The 7,384-nt window shown below is 44.6% G+C and overlaps 1 long non-coding RNA gene across 1 annotated transcript; it reads right to left on the bottom strand.

Moving 5' to 3' along the window:
• Positions 1–33: 33 nt before the first annotated feature.
• LOC146970097 (uncharacterized) lies at positions 34–1,387 on the bottom strand. Its single transcript, XR_015038027.1, has 3 exons — positions 1,290–1,387; positions 383–515; positions 34–137 (listed from the first exon to the last, which is right to left on the bottom strand). It is a non-coding gene; the product is annotated as an uncharacterized LOC146970097 (long non-coding RNA).
• Between the last annotated feature and the right edge of the window lie 5,997 nt (positions 1,388–7,384).

Genomic DNA, 7,384 nt, shown 5'->3' with positions numbered 1-7,384 from the left:
ACCTCAATGTCAGCCAGTCGACTCAAGTCTGGACTGAGGTAAAATCTGATGCCGTCCCATGCTCCAGGTAGAGTCAGTCCTCTGACCAGCAGAATCAGGAGCATCACGTAGGGGAAAGTTGCTGTGAAGTAAGCTACCTTTAGGGAAAAATACACAATTTCTTTTCTTTTTTTCAAAAGCTTTTCCCCCTTTTTATTATGATAAGACAGTAGAGATAGAAAGGAGAGTCACCGAAAAACAAACCCAATTAAACACAGTTTATGAGTCATGTGAAGGGAACCCTAACCCTTCACATGACTCATAAACAGAACTGGTTAGATATTCAACAAAAATAATACTTGTGAAATGCATGTGTGAGAAATTTTATATGAAATATTTTCACCTTTCCAGAGGATCTGACACTTTTCCAGATACTGAAGTAGGTGACCACCCAGCAGAACAGAAGACACAAGGCCAGCTCCCACCTCACACTGCCCAGCTCCTCGATGCCTCCAGACATGGCCAGGACACGCCGTCTGATTGGAGGACAAGTTTAAGAGGTACAATAACTGAACATACTGTAGGTATCAGACCGTCACCATCAGACCTGTCTGTGCATGACAGAACCATTTTCACAGACTAATTGGTGCTCCTCTTTAAACCATTTAATTACTGTTTATTTAAGGTTGTCATTAAAGTTTTATGAGTTGTCAATAATCCATAAAAATTAATTATAAATGAATTTGGACTCACTCCCAGAACTCAGTGGCAGCAGAGGTGGTGTTGGTCAACATGGTCTGATTTCCAGTCACATTTGGTGAAGAAGAATCCAGATTGTGAAGACCTACACAGTTGACTGATTAAAGGAGACAAACACATTATAGTGACTTTAAGAACCAACCAAGACAAGGAGAAGATACACATGGTGCAGTCTGGGTGTGCAGTGTTAACAAACAATTACAAATTTGCCAGTGCAGAGATATGTTTTGACAGACTGGACAACTGAGAGGCAACTTAATTTCTTATCAGATTTCTCTAAGTGTTTTATTCACATATTTTAGGTGGTTTACTGGATACAATACAGTGACGTCTTCGTACCCTTCTGAAATCTTTTGTCACATTACAACCTGGAAATTAAAATAAATTCAATCTAACATTTTTGAGCTGTATTTACACAATATAACACGTTCCTATCAAAGTAAAAAATCACATTTTAGAACATTCTGTATATTTTTTTGAAAAAATAATCAGTGAAGTATGATATGATGTCTTATAGAAATTCAATATAAATTCTCTAGTTGTATATTTACCTGAATTCCAGGTGTTTTCACAGTTGGCCCAGGGGAGCTGGGACTTGAATGAAGACACCAGGTAGAAGAGAGCCCACACTTCAATTATAATGTAGCTGAATTCATAAAGTTTCATCACAGTTTGTCCACATCCTATTCCTACAAAACAGAAAACAAAGTTTACATCTTATACAGAAATAAAAACCAAAATATTTGGATCTACAGTAGGTCAAATTCTTTTTTGTTTTAAGTATATTTTTTGGCTTTTTTTTTGCCTTTATTTGATAGCACATAGTGAGATTCTAAACGGGGACGCCTGCGTTGAGGACTGTAGCCTCTACATGGGGCGGCCGCTTTAACCACTGCGCCACGCACCGCTCCTCGTCAAATATTTGTTTGAGCAGAGGTTTCCAAGAGCTTTAATTTCAGAAGTTGATTCGATAAGAAGGTGTGAAAAGTGTAAAATGGTTTCTCACCTCGTGCCAGTGGACACAGTTTCCTCCAGCAGGTGATGAATCCCTCCTGGGTGTACTGACCATTGAACGTCTCCAGCAGGAACAGAGGAATCCCACACACCACAGCTAACAGACCATATGGCACCAGAAAAGCACCTGTTGGAAGTACAGAGATGTATGTTGTAATGGGAATGACAGATTGATTACGCAATATCTTCTAGTTTCCCATCTCCAGTTCATCATTTTAAGTCCAATATCTGAAAAAATAAACACTACTCTACTAAATACAGAGTTTGTATGAATCACCTCCACCGTTCTTGTAGCAGAGATAAGGAAATCTCCACACGTTACCCAGACCGACCACGTTTCCTGCGACCACCAGAATATATTCTGTTTTATTTGCCCACTGTCCTCTGTCTCCATCCTTCATCTGATTTTGTCTCTGCCCTTTTTGTCTGTTCATCGTGTTCAGTTGTTCCAAAGTGACACAAACTGTTCTTTGCTGCCTTTATAATGTGCAATACAGTACGTCATTTTGTAACATGTTCATTAGCTTCACCCATCCCACTAGGCAGAAACTAGTAGCTACTTGGATTACCCATGAAACCTGTCATCCCAGTGTTGATGGCTGATGTATTTTTTTCCACAGCCAGAAGAACTATTCTGACCTGAGGCCTGTAGTATGAAGCAGGTTTGTAAGTTAACTTCAGGTATGACTCTGGATTTTCAGTCCCATGACGGTGAGTCGCCTCTGTCACATTTGTATTAGAACTCTAAACACAGGCTACGGAGATAAAAAACAAACAAACAAACAATTAAAACAATGAAACCTGTCAGTGTTATATCCAGCGTCAGACACAATGAATGATCCACTCTTCAACTTTTAACTTCATTTTTATTGGCCCTCGAGAAAAATGTATCTTTCAGCCAAGAGAAACAAAACTGCATGCAGTCTTAATAAGATACATAAAAACCAATAAAATGCATAAAGTGATGAATACACAATACTGTCTTCTAAATAACAGTGTATATCTGATCAATCTAATCTAGTCTCCCCTTTGTCATCTTTTTCTCAGATAGAAATGGTGTAGCTAATTAAAAACATACAAACATGCTGTAATTATGATTGCCTCTTTTGGCCCTACATTTACTGTGGACAAATCTCCACACGTTTCCCAGACCGACCACGTTTCCTGCAACCACCAGAATATATTCAGTTTTATTTGCCCACTGTCCTCTGTCTCCATCCTTCATCTGATTTTGTCTTTGCCCTTTTTCTCTGTTCATCTCAAGATCAAGAATGTAACTCCTGATGCGTTCTGTCGTTCCAAAGTAATGCTAACTGTCCTTTGTTGCTTCTATATGTGAAACATTAAATATATAGTACTATGTTAATTTAGCTTCACCCATCCCACATGGAAAGCAACTTTTCTTCTGTACACATGAAACCAGTCTTCCCAGTGTTAACGGCTGATATTTCATATTTCAAACCCAAAAGAACATTTCTGACCTGAGGCCTATAGAATGAAGCAGGTTGGTTGGTTAAGATGAGGTATAACTTATAACATGACGATGATTCGTCACATTGTATTTACACTCTAAACACAGGCCACAGATGTACAACAGTGAAACCTGTCACCTGTTTAAATGTTGTGGCTGATGCAGAAGATATTTTGTGTCTGAAGTCAACTGCTCCTATAAAGATATTTTCTAAATTCTAAAGTTTTTAGAGCTGTCAAAAATCACTCTTAACCAAGTAAGTGTTTAGTAGTTGTATGAAAGAAGAAACAAATGCAAAGGCCAACGTCCACAACACCATTTAAACTCAGTAATCTGAAGCTTTAAAGGACAATTCCGGTCGAATTCAACACGGGGGTGTATTTTCATATCATTTTAGGTCTAAAAGAATGAATCTGAAGATCTGTCCCCGCGTCCCCACGGCAGCAATGAATGGGAGTGGATGTAAGTTCTGCTGTTTAGGCTGTTTCCAGCCCTCAAAGCCGCAATTTTTTTCCACAGACAGCGTCAGATGGAGACTCAAACATGCACCGAGAAGTTTATTTACTTCAAGCAAGTCGACATGTTTGTAAAACTAGATCTAATTCAAAGTCTCCCGGAGTCTCGCGCGAGACCCAGTTGCAGTGCTGGTGTGTTCAGGCGCAGTCGGAGCTACCGCTTGTGTCATAAACACAGGAATATCAACTCTTTACTTGCTTCAAGTGTACATCTTTTTCCACAGACAGCGTCAGGTGGCTAATCAAACATGCGCCGAGAAGTTTTTTTTACTTGAAGCAAGTCAAGAGTTGATATTCCTGTGTTTATGACACAACGGTAGCTTTTCCCACTGCATGTGAACACACCGCGCACGGCAACTGGGTCTCGCGCGAGACTCTGGGAGACTTTGAATTAGATCTAGTTTTACAAACATGTCGGCTTGCTTGAAGTAAATAAACTTCTCGGTGCATGTTTGAGTCTCCATCTGACGCTGTCTGTGGAAAAAAATTGCGGCTTTGAGGGCTGGAAACAGCCTAAACAGCAGAACTTACATCCACTCCCATTCATTGCTGCCGTGGCGATGCAGGGACAGACGCAGCTACCGCAAAACAGGAGCGATTAAACTGAAAATCTTCAGATTCATTCTTTTAGACCTAAAATGATAGGAAAATACACCCCCGAGTTGAATTCGACCGGAATTGTCCTTTAAGGTCCACATTAGAGCTACTGGCCCCCTTCTCTTTCTTCTAGAGCAGACCTGGGCATTTTACGGCCCACGGGGCCGATCCAACCATCCCGTCCAGTCTGAATGACAAGCCAGACAAATTTACTGATGAGGCTTATTTTATCTTGTTTTTTTTTCATGCATGCTGTCACGTGATTGAGGTGACGGGATTATAATTATCATACAATAATTGTAATTGTTATTAGGTGTGATCCCAAATAGTCAGTGATTCGTTGATTCGATTCTGAGAAGTCTTATTCAACTAGAAAAAACTGAATGGCAGCACTCACAAAATAATCTTGAAACATTTATTAAACGCACAACAGTGCCTGACGGACACGTTTTGATTTTTGAGCCGGCACCCAGTTCATCTTTACACAAGAGTCGAGCACACCATTCCCTTTTACTTTGTTCTCTGAAGTCTTATTCAACTGCCAATCTCACTGTTAAATCGTCGCAAAATGTGGTTGTGAAAAAAAGATTGTACCATTCTGACTTGGGGGTTCTTACTGCTACCGAACATCTGATTTTACACAGAATTTCATTGTTGCCTGATAATTCATGATGTATAGCCTATTTTCCTGGGTCGGGAAGGAGCCGCCTGTCTCTCTCTCTCTCTCTCTCTCTCTCTCTCTCTCTCTTTCTCAGAAAAACGATTCTGACCTGAGGCCTGTAGTATGAAGCAGGTTTGTAAGTTAACTTCAGGTATAACTCTGGATTTTCAGTCCCATGACGGTGATTTGCCTTTGTATTTGAACTCTAAACACAGGCCACAGATATAAAAATATGAAATCTGTCACCTGTTCAAATGTTATGGCTCTTTATGTTTATATCCAATGTGATAGAAAATGAAAGATCCACTCTTGAACTTTTAACTTAATTTTTATTGGCCCATGAATAAAATGTATCTTTACAGCCAAGAGAAACAAAACTGCATGCTGTCATAATAAGATACATAAAAAAACAACAAAATGCATAAAGTGATGAATACACAATACAATACTAAAACTCCATCCATCCATCCATTGTCCACCGCTTCATCCAGAGTCGGGTCGCGGGGGCAGCAGTCGGAGCAGGGATCCCCAGACTTCCCTCTCCCCGGACACTTCCGCCACCTTTTTCCGGTCGAGAACCATGGCCTCGGACTTAGAGGTGCTGATTCTCATCCCAGCTGCTTCACACTCGGCTGCAAACCGCCCCAGTGCGTGCTGAAGGTCCTGGCTCGAGGGAGCCAACAAGACCACATCATCCGCAAAAAGCAGAGATGAAATCAAGTGGCTCCCGAACCGTACCCCCTCCGGCACTTGGCTGCACCTAGAAATTCTGTCCATAAAAATAATGAACAGAACCGGTGATAAAGGGCAGCCCTGCCGGAGTCCAACACGCACCGGGAACAGGTCTGACTTATTGCCGGCCATGCGAACCAAGCTCCTGCTCCGGTCATACAGGGACCGTACAGCCCTCAGCAAAGGGCCTCTCGGAGCACCTCCCACAGGATGCCACGTGGGACACGGTCGAAAGCCTTCTCCAAGTCCACAAAACACATGTGGACTGGTTGGGCAAACTCCCATGCACCCTCGAGCACCCTGCGGAGGGTGTAGAGCTGGTCCAGCGTTCCACGGCCAGGACGAAAACCGCATTGTTCCTCCTGAATCCGAGGTTCGACTATCGGCCAAATTCTCCTCTCCAGCACCCTGGAATAGACTTTCCCCGGGAGGCTGAGGAGTGTGATCCCCCGGTAGTTGGAACACACCCTCCGGTCCCCCTTTTTGAAGAGAGGGACCACCACCCCGGTCTGCCAGTCCAGAGGCACTGTCCCCGACTGCCACGCGATGCTGCAGAGGCGTGTCAGCCACGACAGCCCCGCAACATCCAGAGACTTGAGGTACTCAGGGCGGATCTCATCCACCCCCGGTGCCTTGCCACTGAGGAGCTTCCGGACTACCTCAGTGACTTCAGCTTGGGTGATGAATGAATCAACCTCTGAATCCTCAGCCTCTGCTTCCTCGACGGAAGGTGTGTCAGTGGGATTGAGGAGATCCTCGAAGTATTCCTTCCACCACCCGACGATATCCCCAGTCGAGGTCAACAGCTTCCCTCCTCCACTGTAAACAGTGTTGGCGGAGCACTGCTTCCCCCTCCTGAGGCGTCGGATGGTTTGCCAGAATTTCCTCGAGGCCGACCGGTAGTCCTCCTCCATGGCCTCCCCGAACTTTTCCCAGACCCGAGTTTTTGCTTCCGCGACCGCCCGGGCTGCCGTCCGCTTGGCCTGCCGGTACCCGTCAGCTGCCTCGGGAGTCCCCCGAGCTAGCCAGGCTCGGTAGGACTCCTTCTTCAGATTGACGGCATCCCTTACTTCCGGTGTCCACCACCGAGTTTGGGGATTGCCACCGTGACAGGCGCCGGAGACCTTACGGCCACAGCTCCGGACGGCCGCGTCAACAATGGAAGTGGAGAACATGGTCCATTCGGGCTCAATGTCTCCAGCCTCCCTTGGAATCCAATACTAAACCCTACTCTAAGCCCCTCATGAAGAAGAAAACATCAAGGAAGTGTACGTCGCCCGGACTGGCTTTACCGGGGCCCCACCCTGGAGCAAGGCCTGGGGTTGGGGCTCGCAGGCGAGCGCCTGGTGGCCGGGTCCCGTGGCGCTGCCCGAACGAGCGACGTGGGCCCGCCTTTCCGTAGGCTCACCACCCGCAGGAGGGTTCAGAAGGGACCGGTGCCGTGTGATTTGGGTGGTGGTCTTGGGCGGGGGCCCCGACGACCCAATCCCTGGACAACGATATACTAAAACTTTTTTTTTTGTTGCCTCTTTTGGCCCTACATTTACTGTAGATGTACACACACAAAATGGTCAGAGCTGAAGAGTGGTAAGTGACTGAAACAGCTGAGAACATGGAGGAAAAAGACTGTGACAAAAGAAAGGCAACTCTGCAGGT

This window comes from Trachurus japonicus, chromosome 17, assembly GCF_045865225.1.
Source record: "Trachurus japonicus isolate A0001 chromosome 17, Traja_1.0".
Lineage (NCBI taxonomy): Eukaryota > Metazoa > Chordata > Actinopteri > Carangiformes > Carangidae > Trachurus > Trachurus japonicus.
The sequence above is the reverse complement of the archived record's forward strand: the minus strand, read 5'-3'. Positions and strand labels throughout refer to the sequence as shown.